This window comes from Sinohyriopsis cumingii, chromosome 1 (genome assembly GCF_028554795.1).
Source record: "Sinohyriopsis cumingii isolate HCF-2022 chromosome 1, ASM2855479v2, whole genome shotgun sequence".
NCBI lineage: Eukaryota > Metazoa > Mollusca > Bivalvia > Unionida > Unionidae > Sinohyriopsis > Sinohyriopsis cumingii.
Window position 1 is genome coordinate 161,957,303 of NC_142961.1, and position 23,480 is coordinate 161,980,782.

General features: G+C 36.8%; 1 long non-coding RNA gene across 1 annotated transcript in view; it reads left to right on the forward strand.

The window, feature by feature from the left end:
• Nucleotides 1-11,419: 11,419 nt before the first annotated feature.
• LOC149808262 (uncharacterized) overlaps nt 11,420-23,480 on the forward strand; it is a 38,394-nt gene continuing 26,333 nt past the window's right edge. The window contains exon 1 of the long non-coding RNA XR_016419722.1: nt 11,420-12,203. This is a non-coding gene — a long non-coding RNA (uncharacterized LOC149808262). The remainder of the gene's footprint in view (nt 12,204-23,480) is intronic.

A 23,480-nucleotide genomic window follows, 5' to 3' on the forward strand; every position in this document is an offset into this window, starting at 1 on the left:
ATGTACATTAATAATAAATTTATAAGTATAGCATATTTCACGTGCAAAGGGTCAAAAGAGATAACAATAGATAGAGTAATACAGCAAAAAAGCGGGAAATTGCCAGAAATGTCTGAGACCTCAACCATACGCTAAAGTATAGTAAGCAAAATAGAACCCGCCAACGGTATTATGATTCCTTCATTACATTTCTGGTACAAATTCAGTAAAATAAAATTACTCATCAATTCATGCATGAAAAATGAAACTTGGGAATGTTTCGACCAAGAGTTGTTTCGCCATAACGTACGCTGTGAAGTTCTGATCTGCTTTTCCCATTATTGGTTAAAAGGCCCGATGGTGTTACGATTGACACTCCCATCATTATAATACATGTAAACGGATTAAGTCAAATTGCCTAATGAATGTGTAGATGGCAAGCAACCAATAATAAATGCTAACAGGAGCACAAGAGCATGCTCCGTGGATAATAAGCTTTGTATCATTAAAAATTGTGTAAGACGCTACTTCACTCACGAAACAAATTCCAATGGATAATCATTCTCTTGTTTATCAAGTGTATGAGACCGATGACAAACCATGCATTATATATATATATATATATATATATATATATATATATATATATATATATATATATATATATATATATATATATATATATATATATATATATATATATATATATATATATATATATATATATATATATATTTATATATATATATTTATATATATATATATATATATATATATATATATATATATATATATATATATATATATATATATATATATATATATATATATATATATATATATATATATATATATATATATATATATGTATGTATGTATATACGAAAAGAGGAAAAAATCTTGGGTTAACACTAGGTATATCGCAATAGCATAACAAGTTGTTATTGTTGAACAGTCAAAATGCATGCGTGATAATATTTAAAATAATTATTTGATAAACATTTCAATTTTCATTCCAGTCCTAATTTAAATATACCATCACGAATGCCGACACTTTTATTCTTAGGAGAAATGGGGCTCGCATTTGAGCTAGATCTAAGATAATTACACAGCATATAACTTGGAGATTTGTATCTGCCGAGTCATGTACGGGGATTTTCGTAAAAGTGAATAATGAATCTTTTACCTCGAAGATTTCCTAATGTCCCGCATGGTCACAAGCATGCTAGTTTCACAGTGATTTTGAAATAATTTATTTTTAAAAAGACCAGAAACTTCTTTTTTAACTGAAGTGGTCGCGCAGTTTAAATGAACAGTCTGTTTTGATTGTAACTGATATTAAGTGATTTTAATTATATCTGATAACATTCGAGCGTTGGCATGGTTGGGCTTCAATCTCTGATACAGAATTTAACCATTGAAACAAGATTTCCATCTTTAGATGTGTTTTTAAGAGATGAAAAATGTGTATGTAACAATAATGAAACACAGTTGCGCAGTGTGGTTTGCCTAAGGTTCATTGTAAATATATTTCACAAGACTGCGATCTAAGTGGAGGGTAGCCTGATGCCATAGGTCATAAACGGGTAAGCTCCAAACTCAAGAACTCGCATGCCATACGCATCACATAAAGATATATTCTTTGATCTGCTTATGATACATTGTTGCAGGAAAATCCTTATTCCCTTTCTGGAAAGACTAGTTTTATTCAATGTGCATTTCTCTTAAATATTTACTTTTCTTAACACAATTTCAATTGTCACAAGTTTTGTCCTATCACACGGGTTGTATATTTGGAACCAGGATGCTCAAAACAGTTTTCAGTGGTCCTTCCAATCTCGCAATAAGTGGACATGAAGAAAGTGTACCACTTGTGTGCACCTAAGGTGAAATATAGATGGTTTTGAGATCCTTTGGCCTTACGAAGAAATACAAAACTGAATATATATTAATACCCTTGACATTAATGTGCACACTTTGGAATCAACAGGAGTGCCGTAAACACAATTGTATGTTGGTTTCCAATAGTCAGAAGATATTTACACTGTTTCGGATGGCGAAATTTAGAATTATGATGGTTTCAGGTTTTTTTTAAATAGTATATTCCTCATAAGTAGTAGTGTCAATGCTTGCATTGTCTTAGCTCTCTGTGTCATCTTGAATAGGATACCGCATAGTCCATGGCTGTAGTTTAATTTGTTTTTCCTTATATTCATACTTGCTGTATCATATCGCGTTTGATTCTTTTCTTCTATATATCATCGCTATGTAACAAGACGTTCACTATCATAAACCTCATTCGAATCTAGATTCCTCCACTGCCCGTAAACATAATAAAGTTTTGGTCATCATGCTTTAGTGTTGTGTGCGGTACTTTAGACTATAAATCCAGCCGATGTAGACACGAAAGCACACACGCGTTTTCTTCCATGTATGTTGAAATTAATTCTCCTGCTGAGAACCAACGTAGCGATTTAGTAAGTGAGACGTTTTTTTGGACAATGTTCACGTTAACATATAATTTATAATTTGTCAACATTATCACTCGTCATTAATATTACTCGTTGCAGTGAGATCAAGCCTCCAGAATGATAAGATCTCATAATTATATTTTTAGATATATCAGAATCTATTTTTGAATCTCTTCATTTTTCGTAATATATCAATATCAAACCTTAAGACATTTTTTAAGACTATTGTAGAATATAATTACATTGGATTTGTTGGTGCTTACAGATTAATTGATTCGTCATTAAGACAGAAATGACAGTGCTGGTTGAAAATAGTAAATGCTGCCATGGTTTGAAGAGTGCTTCTTGAATAATACTTGAACTTCTATCATGGCATATTAAAAGGGAAAGGAGTTTTCGATAGCTATCAAATAGAAACATAAATACATATTGTTCTTTGTGTAAGTTCAAGAAACAACACTTGAGAAAAGGAACAAGGAAAAAAATAGATGTGAAATCCGTATAAACTTCAGGTTCTTTTACTCCTACATTTCGTAGTTACTCGATATACATGATTTTCAGATGCTGAATCTTAAAATTAAATCTGTAATGCATTGAAAATTAGCATAACATGAAGTAGAGCTGGATGAACAATACATTTAGCATCCATAAATTTAAATATTATAAAGGTGTAAGACTTATGATCCTGTCATAACTTTAAAGAGATCGACATAGATGTCATAAGTCTAACAGCAAGAAAGTAGAACAAGATCCTGTGTAAGATATACATCATGTTAATAACTGGACTTTATCAGGAATCATGTCATAGCTATTCTTGTACACATTCGGAATTGTTATGCTATGAACTTACTTTACAAATCGCCATTATAATGCAGATTATCCGCACTGTTACATGATACTAATATCTTGAATAATCTTTCATGGTAAATTCTGGAGTTACACAATAAACATTATCTCGACATACGGCGTCACAGAATGAGATCAATATACATTTGAAATTTGAAATTTTCTTGAATATGTCAGTAGTGCACGTGAAGACGAACTGTACACAATTATCAAATTTAAAATTTCATGGTCTATTCACGACATTTTCAGAGCATCTTCAGACAGGAAATGTTTGCATTTTGGAAATTTGTTTTAAATCGCTATATAATGTTGAATTTGATATAGGTGAATCGTTAGCTAAAATGCGATTATTGTTGAGTAAACATCATAAGGTATTGTGAAACCTAATCGTCTTTAAGACAGGCAATGTACAAGGGTAAAGAAAATTAATCAAGCATCACCAGAACCATTACACGAAAATAGCCTTCACAAATACCACAAAATCTAAGTGCTCCATGCACATTCCTCTATAACGAATTCTCATTGACAGAGAAAAGCTTATAAAGAAGTTCTTACCATGCATCTGGAATAGCAGATAAATCAAACTGCATTTCCACTCACAATATCAAGAAGATTTATCGATCGTTTTATTAACCAGATCTTGTCAAAAATATTCACAAGGTGCAGATATTGTACTCATATCTATAGGAAGAGTGTATCCGCAAATTACATTAACTACAACGGAAATTAGGACAACTGTAACGAAATAGTATAACTGTTCCGAATTTTGTCACTTTTTAAAGAACAATTATCATAAACTGATTTTTCATAAAGCATTATTTTTCATTTATTTTTTATGACTCTAAGAAAAATGTGCCCCCTGTTTAATTTGGGACAGAAGTCCGCGTTTGCACCTTGATTGAAAATTGAAATTCGATAACAGTGAATGGTTCCACCGTGACGTACTTTACCGACATATTCTTGATAATGTTCAATTTATTGATTTCATTGATGACGCTGCATTTGGAGATTACCTTTCTAGTGATAGATGTAACCTCATGGGCATAATCAACAAAAGAACAATAAACTACAACTATCTTTCCCTGATCATTTCCCAGGTTCCGTATAGAATAAATACAACCGTTTGTGAACAAAACAAGGAAGTATGCATTCATACTTTAGTTTTAATGGCTAGCCAACATACTGTTTTGTTGTTTTTCTTTTTGGTAATGTGATATGATAGAGATTCAAGTTCAATTAAACTTATATTATGTCAATTATAAAAGCCCCTAACATTTACCTATATTTGAAATATATCCTAATATATTTTCTTTAAAAAGTAAACTCAATTTATATCAGGGTCTTGCAACATCTTTTCAAGGGATATTAATCGATCAAAAATATCGATATGACGATTTCACACAAGGATCGGTTACACATTATGATTTCTGGTATACTAGAGACATAATATGAATACACTGCATAATACTGGTAAGAACGCCATAACATGGGTATGACAGCGGACAAATATAATTTGGAGATACTTCAGGTAGTCTTGCCCATTTAACACACTGTCATCGTCCCAAGCCACAGGCGAAAATCCGCTACGCTCTCTTGTCTCAAGTGGTTGTCAGCGACACGATTTCCTGGTTTGTTATTAACATCCATAAACAATGCAACGTTATCGGCGAGCCAAGGAAATAAGCCTTTTCACCTCAAGGGAAGTGACCTCTTATTGATCGGTATAAGTGACTGTATCTAGAAGAGAGAAAATGAAAGGCTCATTCAATCAGCATGAGAAGTTTAGTTTGGGTCTTCCTTAGGAAACACTTTTACTAGACCTTATAGTGATTGGTTAAGTTTTATGACAAACGTGGAAATTTGGAACTCTGCTCTTGTTGCAAGTGGTTGTCAGCGATAGTATTTCCTGGTTTGTTATTAATATCCAAAACAAAGCAACGTCAAAGCAGGCAGACAGGAGTAAATGAGAAGGTATTTTCGCCTGTGGATTATGATGACCTACTGTAACCATTGGAAATAAACGTTCATACAATATTATGCGTTGTTTGCATGTCGCCTGACGGGAAATGACCAGATCAAATTTTCTTGTAGTTAGCGAAGGTCACAAATGATCATATGAATATGAAATTTTATTATGAGTTTTACTTTTATTTAGTCGATTAGTCATCAGTAAGTATATACCCCTACATTAGGTCTGTTACAAAAACTGACCGAGGCACGTTTAATACAGTAAAATACATCTATTATATGTACAAATATTAAACAATCAAAACTAAAGATATACACTTAGGGATACAGATAGACGTTCCCATGCACACTCATTTATGCAATTACACGCTTACACAGTATATATGCACACACACACACACACACACACACACACTTATATATAATAAAAAAAATAATAATAATGAGGACTTTGTATAGAGCCTAATCTTTAGAAGTTCTAAGCGCTTTACAACATTAGACAACACCTATAAGATAAAACAAACATACAATAATATTATTACAAAAACAAACACCATGAAATTAGAAAAACAATATTTTTGGGTTCTCCTGTCTAGCTTTTGATATGGCTAGAATAATACAAGACCGTATAGAATCAACATCGAAAGTATTTATTTGTAGATTACCTTTAAGTACAAGAGCAGGTGAACATGCAATTACTAATGTCAATACAGTTACATATACATAAACATTTAAGATTTAATACCAGACTTATGTAAACCAGAAAATCACGGGAGACAAAGGTGATCGACTCCCGTGGGAGAAGGTGCAATGGAGCTTCAAATATAATTGCACCTTCTCCACCTCTTTAAGAATTTATTTGTAATGATTTATATCACATAGAATTCTCGTTATGGACGTACAAGAAAGAGTTGCCTAAGTCGGGGAGGTGAATAAGGTGAAGTATTAACCTTCAGTGTTGAAGGTGAAGTATTAACCTTAGGGTTGAATGAATTGAGCATTAAAATGCTATCGCATTTGACCCAGAAAAGTCTTTGTGAAGGGTCACATCGACCTTTTTTCTTTTATTCCCCCCCCCCCGTGTCAGTGGTAACGTTGTTGTTCTTGTTGTTCTAGGGTTTAACGCCATTTTTCAGCACAAGATAAGCTATACATGGCGGCCAGTATAACTGGTGGAGGAAGAACCATGGAAAACCCAGGGAAGAACCACCGACCCACTAGAAGCTACTGACAGGCTTTGCCAAGTACCAACGCTAGCCGAGCCTTGGACTCGAACCCACGCAGACAGCGGTGAGATGGCAGTGATCCGGAACGGTGAGCGCTTTAAACCACTTGGCCACTCGGGATGTTAACGTTGAAAGGCTAGAATTTATGACCGAGTGAGATTTAAACAAGGGCATTGCTACGCTGTCCTGGGAATGTAAACATTTGAGCTACCAACCATACCCGCTTGATAGGAACCTATGTCAAATTATCATTTTCAAAGGGAAGTTGATATACCCTGTACTTCACAGAATCTATGCTGTCGAAATCTGACGGAAGAAATTATAAACCGCATACGACTGGGCATAATAAATTAAGAAGCAATCTAAATTTAAAGTGACGACCGTAGTTGGAATTATTTATTCTTAATTTCATGAGAGAGGAGTAGTTTCGGCATCCGAGGGAAGCCTAAACAAAATAGTGCCTTCCTCGTTAAACAAGAAAGGGACCAAGTGGCTGTCTTGTGAGAAAAGACAGGGTTCAGTGCTAGGACCCGCAAGTTCTGAAAGAGAACAGCATTAAGGTACGCAATTTTAATTTCCCACGTAATTTTCAATTTTTTATTGTTTGTTTTATGCACATATGTTTGCCATGACTAGGTTCCATATTATGTATCGTTTATTCAATCTCATGGAAATGTGTTGATGATAGAGTTGCTATGTAATTTACCTTTAAATTTGTACAGTTATTAGCTCATTGGTAAAATTCATTGCATGCGATCCAAACTTTCATATATGTAGGATTTCACAGGGTTCCTTTGTCTGTTAGGACGATATTGATTATCGTGAGTTAAAGATAATTACCTATTTATATTTTGAAATGTTTAAAAGAGTCTAATAGGTTGGAGATTGCTGTGAGTTAGAATTTGTGAATTTAATGCGACAGTAATCGAACATGTAGTTGTTGGCATCCGTTAGTCTCGAGAGACGATGGAACTGCGCCCATGAGAGATGTCCCGGTTGGTGGTTGTGCAGCGTCTGCTGTGGCTAAGTAGTCCAATGTGGGAGTGGCAGTCCCTGCTGAACTTGCTGCACTTGAAGGTTGTGTCAGGTGTTGGATGAAGCTGCTTCTTCTTCCTCTGCGATCGTCTTTCATCAGCTAGCAAGCGTTGCTTGTCCTCTCCGGCTTTCAGACCAGTGATCAGAGCATGTCGCCAGCCTGATCTGTCTAGAGCGAGCTCTTGCCAGGTGTTGACATCAATATCAAGGGCTTTCATGTCATGCTTGCAGACATCCTTGAAGCGGAGATGTGGCCGTCCGAACGACCTTTTGCCAGAGGTGAGTTCCGAATAAAGAATGTCTTTGGGGATCCGTCCGTCAACCATCCGACGTACATGACCCAGCCATCTGATGCGGCGTTGGCGGAGGAGTGTGATCATGCTGGGAATCTTGGCACGCTCGAGCACCTCGTTGTTTGTTACTCGATTGCTCCAGGTGATCCTGAGTATGCGTCGGAGGCATCGCATGTGAAAGGCGCTCAGTCTTTTCTCTTGTGAGGCGTACAGAGTCCAGGTTTCAATGGCATACATGAGAGTGCTTAGCACGCATGCACGGTACACGGTGATCTTAGTGTTCATGGTCAGCATGCTGTTGTTCCACACTCTCTGCGACAACCTGGAGTGAGTTGTTGATGCCTTTCCGATCCGCTTGTTGAGCTCAGCATCGAGCGAGAGGTTGTTGGTGATGGTAGAGCCGAGATACATGAACTGACTCACCACCTCAAGATCGTAGTTGTTGATGATGATGCTTGGGGGGTCCGCGTCCTGAACTATCACGTTTGTTTTCTTTACGCTTATGGTTAACCCAAACTCATCACATGCTTTAGCAAAGCGGGCCATCAGGCGCTGAAGCTCAGCTTCTGTGTGGGTGGCTAGAGCAGCATCGTCTGCGAAGAGCATGTCCCTGATGGTTACTTCACGCACTTTGCTCTTTGCCTTCAGTCGTGCCAGGTTGAACAGTCTGCCGTCTGATCGTGTGTGCAGGTATATCCCTTCTGTGGACGTCCCAAAGGCGTGCTTGAGCAGGACTGCGAAGAAGATGCCGAAGAGCGGGGGGGGGGGGGGGGGGGGCAAGGACACAGCCCTGTTTAACTCCACTGCGGATGTCAAAGGGTCGGATGTTGAGCCATCGTACTGCACTGTGCCTTTCATGTCATCGTGGAAGGACTGGATCATGCTTAGCAGCTTTGGAGGGCAACCAATTTTCGCCAGGATTGTGAAGAGTCCGTCTCTGCTGACCAGATCAAATGCCTTGGTGAGGTCTATAAAGGCCAGGAAGAGGGGTCTGTGTTGTTCTCTGCATTTTTCCTGCAGTTGCCTGACAGAGAAGATCATGTCGATTGTGGACCTCTCTGCGCGGAACCCGCACTGCGACTCTGGGTAAACTCTGTCAGCATGCGTCTGCAGTCTGTTCAGGATGACGCGTGCGAAAACTTTACCCACGATGCTGAGAAGTGATATGCCCCTGTAGTTGTTGCAGTCGCTTCTGTCGCCCTTGTTCTTGTACAGGGTTATGATGTTAGCATCTCTCATGTCCTGAGGCACTGCCTCCTCGTCCCAGCACTGGCAGAGGAGGTCGTGAAGGTGTGTGAGAAGCACGCTACATCCACACCTGATGAGTTCTGCTGTGATGCCATCCTTCCCTGGGGCTTTACCTAGGGACAGTTTCTCTAAGGCCTTCTTTAGTTCGTCTACAGTAGGTTTCTCGTCCAGTTCGGTCATTGGAGGGAGGTTTTCAATGGCGTTGAGGGCATCATTGTTCACGTGGTTCTCTTTGGATTACAGTTCGGAGTAGTATTCCACCCAACGCTCCTTCTGCTTGCCCTTGTTGTGGATGGTATCGCCTGTGGCAGACTTCAGTGGTGCTGTCAGTTTCTTCGTGGGACCCATTGCTTTCTTTATGCCATCGTACATGCCTCTGATGTTTCCAGTATCTGCTGATGACTGGATACTCTGACAGAGCTGAAGCCAGTATTCATTGGCACACTGCCGTGCTAATCGCTGCACTTTGCTTCTGGTAGACCTGTATGCCTGTAGTGTCTTCTGATGGGGGATCGCTTGTATTGCAGGTGAGCACTGCGACGCTCTTCTATGGCTGGCATGAGTGTGGCAGAGTTAGCCTCAAACCAGTCATTGTTCTTTGATTGCTTCTTACCAAAGATCCGTGTGGCTGTGCTGTATACAGTCTCTCTGATGTAATCCCATCTTTCTTTGGCACTGCCGTTGAGGGGTTCTGAGTCAAGCGTCTTGGAAAGAGCATATGTGAATTCCTCAGCCTTGTCTGGATATGATGTCTTGCTCACATCAATGCGTGGTTGACCCTCTAGCCTAGAGCGGTGGATCTTGTTTGGCTGAAGCTTCATTTTGCAGCACACCAGCGAGTGGTCGGTGTCGCAGTCAGCACTGTGGAAGGTACGGGTAAGAAGCACACCCTTCATGGCTGACCGTCTTGTAATGATCAAGTCCAGCTGGTGCCAGTGTTTAGACCTGGGATGCCTCGAAGACACTTTGTGCTGTGGCTTTGTCTGAAAGAATGAATTGGTGATACTGAGTTCGTGGTACGAGCACATCTCTAGAAGGGGCTGCCCATTCTCATTCATCTTCCCAACGCCAAACTTGCCAAGACAGGAGGGCCAAGAGTCATGATCGGCACCCACCCAAGCATTGAAGTCGCCCAGCAAAATCAAGTTCTCTTCCTTGGGAATTTTGTCAATGAGCGAGTTTAACTCATCATGAAACTCATCCTTGGTATCTGTGGCGGATCTTAGTGTGGGAGCGTAAACACTGATGAGGTTGACAGGCCCGTTTGTGGTGTGGAGGCGGAGGGATAGCAGTCTTTCATTTCCTTGCTGGCAGGGTTCTATCATTCCCAGCAGTGTTCCTGACAGCGAATCCAACACCAAACTCTCTGGCTTCATCTGCACTCTTTCCTTGCCAGAAGAATGTGTAGTTCTTTTCTCTGAGGGACCCAGAATCTGGTAGTCGTGTCTCCTGTAGTGAGGCGATGTCGACCTGGAGCCTTGCAAGTTCGTCGTTGATGATTGAAGTCTTACGAACATCACTGATTGTCTGGAGATCATCTGAAAGCCCAGTCAGCATGGTCCGGACATTCCAGGTACCTAGCTTGAGGATTGAAGTCTTCTTTTTTATTTTTATTTTGTTATTTCTTGGTGCAGTAGTTGCAGTCCGCTTGTCAGGTACTCGCGTACCTTAAGCCTTACGCACCCAGCAAGGCAGGCGATCTGTGGCGGGACGGCACCTTATTGGCTGGGGGCTGCCCAGTTTGAGGCGGGCGGTAGCTGTCCAGTGAAACATGTTGGTCTCTCCCAACGTCGGAAGAAACCCCTGGTGTCTGGCTCTACGCCAATCGAGCGGGATAACCGGTAAACTGCTGCTTCCAGTGTTGTGTCGACGCTATGGAGCGAAGCTGGAGTGTCCTCTCCAGGGCGCAAGCCTGGGCAGGGTGATATGGAGAATCAACTGTTGCCCATGCAGCTGATTTCCCCTCTCCACGCAGCTGATGGATCCAAGGGAAAGGACAAGCCGATACGTCATGGCACCAGCTACGTCGCAGGAGTTGCCGAGATGACACTGAAATCAATGCCAGGTCGCCTTAGGGACTCCGACTCCGGATTTTCTGTTGGGGTTTACTCCCTTAGCCTTTCCCTTGACAGGGTATAGTCGCAAGGCAGCGAAGGTTTGAAATCGGAGTTTACCTTCTCCTAGATGGGCGACCACCCAAGGTTAACGAGCCCCATCTGCCCGAAGCATCTGGTTTTGAGGCGTCAGAAGCTCTCCTGTCATCCCTTCTCCAGTCAGATTAAACAGGTTCCGCCACTCGTGAAGGCCTGGAGCTGGATTTGGTTTTCAGAGGCTCTGTCAGACGCAAGCCATTGGGAGATTTCCAAGGGAGGTGGGTGCTTATCTCCCACATCCGCCCCCGGCGATGACAACCCTTGAAACCCGAACATGTAGTAGCATAGATAAAATAATACGGTAATTTTCGATCGACGCTCACGTGGTAATTTATGACCTTCCGCTGTGAAGCGAGGGAAATGTTCTACGTACTAAGTCAGAATTAACGCAGTATGTGGATAGCAATATGCTTCTGAGTAATGAAGTGAGGGAATTTTATGTCAGTGTAGAAAGTGCTAAATACAGAGATTTAGTTGTAATTTTGTCCTTTAAGGAACAGCTTTCTGTGAGAGAGACCGTACAGAACGAAGAAGGAAATCCGAGAAGAAGAAAAAAGGTCTATATCAGAATAAAGGACTAGGATGTCCAGGATTGGATGAAGCCGAATAGGAAACCGATGAAATAGGAAGACGTTGATGCACGCATGGTGAAGGGAGGAATATTTTGAGCTCTTTTCACCACTCGTTATTAGGATAAAATAAATCCAAATCGGACACTGCTATTACATTCTGCTGACATAATTTTGATTGAATTGGAATTGCCATATTTAATTTTTTTAATTAAATTTTTTATTTTTCTTGTCTACGGGGGCTCGTAATGCTTTATTTCTTCCCAGTATTCTTGCTCAGTTCTCTGTTGAAATTCTATTCTCTTTTCACTACCACCGGGCTATAACATCGAGGGAGGTCATCCTCTAGATAACGCAAGCTAAATCCAATTAACCACCACTCTTACTAAGAGGTCGACGTCACAGTGAGATACAGGTATATACTGCACAGTAATCAGACAAACGAATTTAAGGGTAACCCTAAAACTTGTGTGGAGCAATATTTGTGATATTGGTCTAAAGTCTTATGTAGCAGGATTCGTTGATAAAACAGTTTCTCTAATCTTTAAGGTTTTTATTGTAAACAAGGCTAAATTAGTCATCAGAATTTTACTAGTATCATTGTGCATAAAGGACCTAAATTTTTTTAAAGTTGGATATTATTATAACAAGGTGGGTTCGTATTTTCTTCGCATTTCTCCTTATAGCGGACAAGCAGTAATAAAATGGAATTCATTTTCGATGTTAACGTTACAAATTTGACACAATCTTTCCTCATAGCACATACTTTCATATCTTCCGGTATTACCTCTGATTGGCAAGTTCCCTTCTTTAAGCATAGTCATTATATAGTAAAAATAAGGCTTTACTTAGTTGTATCATAAGAACATTATAAATGAAATATGAGAAATTGTTATGATTGTAGTAAGCAATGCAATGGAGATAAGATGAAATTGAAAGTGAACTTAAAAAACGTGATGATAACAATTAATACAGAATTAATTAAAAAATGTAATTTTAATGTGCATTCATCATATCAATACGTTAAATATAAATTCCCAGATTTCTAACATCGGTAGATTTTGTGGAACTTAGTAATTCAATATATTTCAACATACTGGGCCTTTCCAAAATAATAGTTTATATATTACCTTCTTAGAAGCAAATAACATTAGCATTCTAATTCAAATAGATACTCATCGTCCAGGATGTAGTGAAATACAAATCTGTAGGTGGATATATTGTATACAAACCCACCCAGCCTTTCGCTTGATGGCAGTTTTGCTTAACTTAAGGTTTGTGGATAAAGCGATAACTTCCTGGGGTAAGTAGAGAAAAAAAAAATATGAAGACACATTGCCTGGCTACATTCGAGGTGTATTATGGCTTGTTTTGCCGCAGGTGTGGGCACGTACTGTTTACTTTATTCGTACAATAAGTACATATACCAGTGTTTTTTTATAATCAAAGACATGACACATTAAGTGCCAGATAATTTGCATAAAAGTTCAAAACCTCGCTTTTCTGTATTAATGTTGCATCATTAGGCCGTGGATGTTTTCTATCATCAGCAACTGAACGTAACAATTAAATATCATTAATTATCACAATAGGCGAACTCACCTTGAACTCGTACAGCTGATGATTAACGTACTCCTGGTCATTAATATTCTAGTCGGATATCTTCACGCATCGTTTATTTTACTCCGAGAATAAATATAAAAAAGCAACTTTGAAGCAACAGAAATGGAGAATTGCCTGTGGAAAAATACTGAGTCATAAGAAGGACACAAATGTACATTTCTTGTCCTGACGTTGTGGTCATGTAGTGAATAATTAACTATGCATAGCTCAAGATAACAGCTATTACTCATCGTTGCAACTAACTTTGGGTGAATAAATCTTGTCATGATAAATAATTAAGGATGCATTGTAATCCGTTATCTATACAAGTGTTTTGTCCTGGATAGCTCATAATTTAAAAATTCTAATTGGACAACTTGAAGATTGCGAGACGTTATGCAATCACACTGGTGTTGGTTAAGTCTTTGGTCCCCACGCCCCACTTGCTTAAGATTATTTTATTTTTCTGACCAAGATATTGTTTATGTATCTCCATTTTAATACCTTCAATAGCAAACATTAAAATTATTTCTGCATTTGAGTTATAAATTTAATTCTTTACAAGACAGTTTGTTCAAAGTTTCTTGGTAGATTTCGTTTAGAACGAAGACTCAGTGAATCAGATCCTTAGCTGAACTTTTCAAAACATTGTGTATACGTTGTTTTCACGTAACGTCATCAAACGTTTGTACTTCTTTGTCCGCCATTTTGATTCCCAAGCCACGTAACAACACTGTTCTCCCCAGAAAAAATGAAGGCACGTTTCATTTTGTGTGTAAGAATATCCTAATACATCACATTCGGTTAGGCACGTCAACCGACGAGACAGAATTCGTGACGTTTCACCTTTTAGCAACATTGAAATTTCAACCATTTTTTTAAAAACATTTCATAAACAAAAACATCCATCAATAAACAGACGCATAAACAAATGGATTCACAAACAAGAAGAAACTTGTAATGATTTTCAGCATTAGTTTTCTAAATTAATCATTTGGTGATCATTCAAGTTAAAAGGCTGTTCGTTAATATAAAATTTCCTATTTCTAAATGCATTTCAAGAATTCTTAATTTTGACATTCGACACAAACCCATGATCCGTTAGGTTTAATTCTAATCTATGCATCATTTCGATCTCATGATCCGTTAAGTTTAATTCTAATCTATGCATCATTTCGACCCCATGATTCGTTAGGTTTAATTCTAAACTATACATCATTTCGATCCCATGATCAGTTAGGTTTAATTATAATCTATGCATCATTTCGATGAATTAACTATCCATATGGACCATCAAATCAGATATTTTTCTTGAATACACGTGATGTCAACTAAGGTTTGTTAGGGAATCAGAATGGCGGCGCATGGTGCGCGCTCGTTGTATTTTGATGAGCAGCTTCCCATTCTAGTTATTGTACTTCACTCTTCATTTTGATGTACAGTATCCCATTCTAGTTATTGTACTTAACTCTTCATCTTGATGTACAGTATCCCATTCTAGTTATTGTACTTCACTCTTCATTTTGATGTACAGTATCCCATTCTAGTTATTGTACTTAACTCTTCATCTTGATGAACAGTATCCCATTCTAGTTATTGTACTTCACTCTTCATCTTGATGTACAGTATCCCATTCTAGTTAGTACACTTCACTCTCCATCTTGATGTATAGTATCCCATTCTAGTTATTGCACTTCACTCTCCATCTTGATGTACAGTATCCCATCTAGTTATTGCACTTCAATCATCATCTTGATGAAGAGTATCTGATTCTAGTTATTGCACTTTACTCTTCATCTTGATGAACAGTATCCCATTCTCACTGAAAATTACAAGACTTTATCAAGAGTAATTTTTGTGACTTATACTTCATGCTTCGCTAACTTTGTCTTATTTTTCATTTGATATACAAAATGTCTGAAATAATATTCTAGGCAAATCGATGAACCATTGTTAGGCCAGCAAGACATGAAATTAACTGTACTTCTATGCAACCTAAATTGTACACTTTACATACTGTCGTTACTTGAACTGTCCGAAGCTATTTGTAATAGGACCGTAGAACTTGAATAAGAGATAATCTCCTTGAGTACTAGATTACTACACTAGAAATCCGCTGATACATATTTCATTTTTGTGTTAAGATGCAAATGTGGATTAATAATCAGAGGATTATCCAAGGAGGGGCCTTCGTACTTAATAGCTATATCAAACTAAATACATCCAGACATGACTTGAATCCGACCTGGTTCAATACTTTTCCAGTTGAAACTGACTTCCAGCGGAGTATATACGGTATTTTTTATATTTGGGCTATATTATTCCTATAAAATCTTATTATCGCTTTCAAACTTTAAAAAAAAAATACAAACGAAGGCGTATTTGTCATAACGTTGGTGATGAAACCATTCTTCATTAAATTGATGTCTACAAAAAATTTAATTCGCAAATGATTTCAATGATTTCACTCTTAAAGAATATGCCGACTAATATGGCAAGAACGTTTACACTTTGCACAGATAATAATATGGCAAGAACGTTTACACTTTACACGGATACTAATATGACAAGAACTTTTACACTTTGCACAGATACTAATATGGAAAGAACGTTTACACTTTGCACAGTTACTAATATGGCAAGAACGTTTACACTTTGCACAGATACTAATATGACAAGAACCTTTACACTTTGCACGGATACTAATATGACAAGAACTTTTACACTTTGCATAAATACTAATATGGTAAGAATGTTTACACTTTGCACAGATACTAATATGACAAGAACTTTTACACTTTGCACAGTTACTAATATGGCAAGAACGTTTACACTTTGCACAGATACTAATATGACAAGAACCTTTACGCTTTGCACGGATACTAATATGACAAGAACTTTTATACTTTGCATAAATACTAATATGACAAGAACGTTCATACTTTACAGAGATACTAATATGATAATAACGTTTACACTTTACACAGATACTAATAAGACAAAAACGTTTACACGCTGTTAATAATCCTCAAATAAATATTTGCTATAGATACGTCACAAATCGTAATAGCACAGGAAGAAACTAAATACCAATAATACTGTAGCACAGGTATGGATCTACTATTCCCTTTCAAATAAAAAAGGTACGGAACCAAATTATTTGTCAGGTTTTTCTTCTACTGAGATCGAACAAGATTCCCACTCTCTTTATGTCAGATATCGTCGTATCGTCATTCAAAAGAACTAAGCTAAAGTGGTCAGTTCGCAACCTGATAAACAAACAATCCTATCATTATAAAATCGCTTTCTCTTCCCTTAGCTGCAAGCCACTTCCAATCTAAAACCATAACATTGCTAGACCTCTTAGATGAACTATTACATTCGACTGTGGGCTGTAAATTACTGGCCCGAACGATGTCGACACACGCCGATTTTCTTTGGTTAAGAGAATTCACAACTTAATTACAAAAATGAATTAATGGACTTCACATCTTGCCTTATCTGCATTACTTGCTCATTAGTGATTCACTGACATAGGCACAGTAAAATCAATTCTTAGCATATATATCATTGAATACAGGTAAATTAATTCTCACAATTCGTATCAGAGTAATGCATGAAATTCCTACAATATATGATGTCTATTGCATACAAATCACTAAAATCGGACACATTCATATGAATTAAATATTGTACGACATTCTTAGCGTACATTATTCACATAACATTCAAGACGAATTAATGCACGATTAACTGAAGTAAACTTGACGTCTACATTTAAAACGAACAATTTCAACAAAACATTACAAACTTACACACACTCTCTCTCTCTCTCTCTCTCTCTCTCTCTCTCTCTATTTCTCTCTCTCTATTTCTATCTATCTCTATCTCTCTCTCGCTCTCTCTCCGGTTGAGGGACTCTCAAATTCTCCCAGACCCCGTCATTTGGACGATTTATTTAACTAGAAAAATTATTTGTTAATTTCTTCGGAGTCCCTCAGACTTCCCTTTCGGCAGAAAAACTAAGACTGGCTAATTTCGCGAGGGAAATTACTTAAAAACTTGAATTTCGTCTGGGAAACACACCCCCCCCCCCCCCGCTTCATTTTGCTTCGCCAATTTGGATTAACGTTCACTAACCCCCAAAATTTTAACACGCCCTTCGTATGAGAATAATTCTCTCTAGTCCGCCTTTGTTAATAACTATTCCTGAAAAATTTCATTTTATGACACCTATTTCCAATTGTCCAATATTGTTTCTGGCTTGTCTCAACTTTGTCATTTTTCGCTACTTGACCTTACGTTAACATTTTATTTTCTATCTTTCTGACCGTTATGCGAACGTACTCTAATTAAAATTCAATCATGCCCCGAACAAGAGAGATCAACCAGAACAAGCTATCAATTTATTTCGTGCTTTGCTCATATGTTAATCTTAACGGTTGCGTGTCACGCTGACCACGATAAAATGTGCTACGACAAAACATGTACAAAATGTTTGTACCATTATAAATTAGTTCTATCGACTCCTTTCAACTGGACTGCCATTATTCAATTATTTTCTTTTAAAATGTTTTCTTGTACTCGCAAGTGTAAGTGTGTGTGTGTGTGTGTGTGTGTGTGTGTGTGTGTGTGTGTGTGTGTGTGTGTGTGTGTGTGTGTGTGTGTGTTAATAGCTCACCGGCTCCAAATGTTTCTGGGTTACGAATGCTACAGATGGCGGTATATTTTCGCACTACAACATCAACTAAACCCATTTGATGAGAAAATCAGTCTTTCGAGGGGTTAACCTGAATATACGCTTAACATAAAGCGAGCAGCTTATTGATAATAAGATAAATAAAAGTATAAAAATGACTTCAGCTATTTAATGTTGACAAATTATAGCTAGCATTGTTTCGCAAATTGAAGCAACAAAAAATGAATATCAGTACTAACGCAAATTTCGCATATGCACATATTTCAATGAGGTATAAGTTTGTGTCTATTGCACACCTGCATTGTTCATATATGGGTTTACATTATCTTCCCATATTATTCTTATAGTCATGTGTGAGTGACTTCAGAACGGAATTCTACTTTATAGGAGGATAAAACAATTTTGACTTGGAATAGACTACGTTACCCTTTACTTGTAGCTTTTTCAGAAACTACGTACTTTCAATTCTGTAGCTGTTGATCCCCGCTACACTAATAAAGGTTGACACTAGTACATCAAAAGACAGAAATAAAGGTACGCATCAATCCATCTTTGAAACAGAAGAATCGTGTCCTCTCTCTCTCTCTCTCTCTCTCTCTCACACACACACACACACATGTGTACAAAACCCTGTTTTTATAAGTAGAACAGTTTTGTCGAATCTCTCGACATAAACATGCAAGTCAAAATTGTATGTTCTATGTTAATAACAAGAAAAAATTATAAGCGAAAGGAGAAATTGCATGTTCCATAACCGATTACTTTTTGTGTCTTGCACCTATCAATCGCTATGTAATCCTTCATTCTTTATACCTCGAAGTCTGACTAATTACTAAAAAGATATTGGCCTCAAACGATAGTGTCAGGTAAAAGACAGTAGGATACATTGCACGTTACTACTGGAAAAAGCCAAGTGTATACACTTTTGACATTGTTGAATATAGAAAATATTAAACAGTTTCCACTCTACACGTTACATAAGATTACATTTTGGCCATCCCAACCATATCTAGTGCTAATTTTCACTATTCGTGCATAAAAATGTATGCACGTATGCAACTACTTGTTACATACTTGTTACATGCACGTATGTGCACATACTCAGCTACTTTTTCTACACATGCATCTCTTATGCATACATTGACTTGATGTATCATTCTGTATCGTGTGTAATTAATTCAGATAAGCTATAAAAACCATAACTTGTCGGTAATGCTGTATCGTGTGTAATTAATTCAGATAAGCTTTAAAAACCATAACTTGTTGGTAATGCTGTATCGTGTGTAATTAATTCAGATAAGCTTTAAAAACCATAACTTGTTGGTAATGCTGTATCGCGTGTAATTAATTCAGATAAACTTTAAAAACCATAACTTGTCGGTAATGCTGTATCGTGTGTAATTAATTCAGATAAGCTTTAAAAACCATAACTTGTCGGTAATGCTGTATCGTTTGTAATTAATTCAGATAAGCTTTAAAAACCATAACTTGTCGGTAATGCTGTATCGCGTGTAATTAATTCAGATAAGCTTTAAAAACCATAACTTGTTGGTAATGCTGTATCGTGTGTAATTAATTCAGATAAGCTTTAAAAACTATAACTTGTTGGTAATGCTGTATCGTGTGTAATTAATTCAGATAAGCTTTAAAAAACATAACTTGTCGGTAATGCTGTATCGTGTGTAATTAATTCAGATAAGCTTTAAAAAACATAACTTGTTGGTAATGCTGCATCGCGTGCCACTGATTAAGATAAACTTTACAAATTGACAAATAGGTAGCTTATATATGACGTGCGTACTAAGAGACATGACAAATAGAATGAAAACAAGTTCTTGCAATTGATTAGTTCCTCTCTTGTATAAAGATATAATTATTGGAAAAAATTTATACAAAATGTATATGTTAGGGGGACGGTTTGTGTGCATTATGACATGGTGACAAAAGAATTCAAACGCTTTGCATTAGTGATATAGTTAAGGATCTCAGACATTATAACAAAATCTGTATCAAAAGAACTTAACTTACTCATGACGCGTACAGTATATCGATGAATTCTGATATTAAAAGTGATAGACATTGATTGAACGTTGTCTCTAAATTCCATATTGCCTACACAAAAAATAAAACGACAGCTGTTTATAAATGTCCATGTCGTGGAGTCAGCGAGATCGTTGACGAAATGAACATGAAATAGGTCGTATTTACGAATGTTAATCATGGTGTCTATTTGAGTCTTACTATGAGGTAGTTTGAAGCCAGAGTCTTTCTTCCCTGTGATTTTCGCTTTTTATACTGGAGGCTGGTAATCCTCTAATACGGCGTTGTTACCTCGTCGCACTCATTTCTGGTAGATGATGTAATAAACTTTCTGCAGCGGTTTTTCTACCAATTTGGTGATCAGACAAAATAGACAATCTTCTGTGTTCGTAAATTATGGCGCAAACGTCTTTGTCTTGGCCTGAATTTAAGCTTCGTTTTCAATATGCCGATCTTCGACTGCTCACACACTTGTACGTTCATCTTCGACATGGGAGTGATAACTTCCATTCTCAATTTATGAACAGTAGTTTAGTGCTCTTTTTGAAAAAAGAAGAATAAATTCTTCTTTCTTTTGTTTTTTTGAAGCACTGAAGTTGAACAACTATATATCGTGTCCACCAGAAACTGTTATGGAGGTCAACAGTCAACATTTAACACGCTTAGAATAAAGGTTCTTAGGAGTTGAAGAGAAGAATTATTTGCAAATAAACTGGTTGTTAGATATATCAATAATATAATCAAGAAACAGACATAGTGTTACAACAGATACTTGTGGTATGCTGCATTGGGATTAGAAGTAGAAGACGAAACATTTCAAACTACGACACTTTTTATCAGTGAGAAAGCACAGCAAGGTTTTCGTGTTTTCTCTCATTCCTTTGTGTCACACTTTATTAACGCCTATATAATTGTCCCACAAGTCCACACTGGATAATTTCTTATTTGCATTTGCGTTTTAAGTTGAGGGATACATATCTAATAATTGGTACATAATAGAATGACCGGGTACGAACTCATATTGGTATTTGTAGAAAACGTTATACTTGTTAACGTAATTGTGAATCTTTTTGATTACTTTTCTTCCGAAAGATTTTCATATGTTACTCAATGACGAAATGGGACCATAATTTGAGGCTAGTGTTACGTATATCTATATTTTTGTAACTCTTGGTACATGACTGTATATTATGTGTTTTCTTTGTTAATGACTGTTAATTGTAGTGATTATCTACAAAAGAAGATATTACATCGCTAATTTTGCACATGGATATATATTATATTTTAAGATATTAAAGTGCCTAAAGATTGCATAGGATCTAATAATAGATGTTGTCTAGTTATAATGATTGAACCTCTTGACAAGTGTATGGTAATTTCTCATTGTCTGGTGGGCTCAGTTTGGTTCTTAGAAAAATTAAGTTATTTTCAGTTGAATGGATTAGTCAGGTTAATAAGTATTGTGAAATGTTTGATTGAGTAGTAAGTACGCGGGTTATATCGCCACAGAAATAGTCGTAATGGACTCTTGAAGGTTTATATAAGGAGAGAACTGAGCAATCAATTTCATTCCTCTTATTGATCAATTCCAATTTCGGATTTTTATTTCATATGTTAAAATGTCTGCAGATGTGTTTGCTTTTGTGTTTAGATAATCTGAGATTATACATTTATTAGGCTTATTCATTGGAATTGCAAAATGCTCATTGAACTAGAACATAATTCTGAGACTATTTTGAATTATTCAAAGGAATTCTGGACAATGGCATTGTGATACGTACATTTGATGATCTGAAATTCATTCAGAACATTCGATTCTTTTAGACCTGAAGAGAATTTTTGGATTATTTAGGATTCAGTTCATAAACTGTATGTTTCTCTGACATTTTTATTTATAGCTTTGATAATTAAATTAGTTTGGAAGTTGTTTTTTCTTCTTTATATTACTTAGTTTAAGACCATAGAGTTGTAACAATTTGCATGGAAAATTCTTCAAATGGAAGTCCGAAGTCGTATATCAATAGCATGCTCCTCCTTTCTGAAGCGTAAACTTGTTTCTGATTGCCACATACATCGACTTTTATGTATTACGTTAAATACTTTATATCGTTTAATTTTTTTAATTTACTTTTGAAAATTGTCAGAAGGGCGTAATCAGACAGGTATTTACACATTTTTAACCGTTAAGTTTTACTCTTAAGCTAACAGCGTTTCTCTGCGCTTTCAAAATTTTCCTCCAACTGAAAAGTCCTCTATGTTACTATTGGTACTCGTGGTGTTAATGGTACTATTGGTACTCGTGGTGTTATTTGTATTATTGTGGAGTCATGGTTACCCATTTCATAGAGGGTTAGACTTGTAACCCAAGAGTCGGGGGTACAATACACGCATAAGTCAGATCTGGTCTGATGTCTTACATGTCTTTAAAAGAGACACTTCCATATTCCTCGGCATGATATAGCCATTAACATTTTCAAAATTGCCTGATGGGTTCTGATCCACCAACCACTATTAAGATAATAGGTTATAAGTTTATGGCACGAACTGAACTGTTTCGTTATGGATAACTATCTTGAAAATGATTCAGATATAAATTTCCTTGTTCAAATTAGCTTTCTCGTACAGTGCCGTGATGCAAGAATAGATGCATCAAAAAGACAGGTGAGAACATATTCCCAGCATAACGACTCTATCCTGTGTGAAATATTTCCTTTTACACTGCATCAGATTTATTTCAGTTAAAATAAATCAGAGTACCTTAACTTAAACTAAATTAAATTGAATATTATTAAAAATTGTTGTCAGTTGATGGAGAATAAACAAACTAAATTCTCAATATAGATATACAAGACAGATGATATAAGTGATTCATAATCATTATAGATGTACACGTTATAAAAAAAAATCTATTTTATATGACATGTACATCCACCTGTTTCTTGTGATGACCTTTCCCTCCAGTCTTATCACAACCTCAGTTAAAAATGATCGCGTAGATATGTCGCATGAGGAAACCGACGAGCGTTCCTCTAGACATACGTTCTAAATTTTTCTTGTGATAATGAAATTTTGCAGTTGGCGTCAAAAATACATAATATGTGAATTTTGTACCTGAAATATCAACCATATGAATTCGTCGCCATTCAAAGTCTACAAACAACACATCTTCCAATCTGATACTCTTTTGGAATCACATTTTGAAACCAGACGTCAATTGAAAATCATGTACAGTGTATTTTGGTTGCAGATGAGAATTCATAAGTATTATTTTTCTATACTGTACACCCTGAATAGCTCCGCACTAAAATGGCATGAAATGTCGGTGCAATAAATAGGCCTGTGTGTCATCAA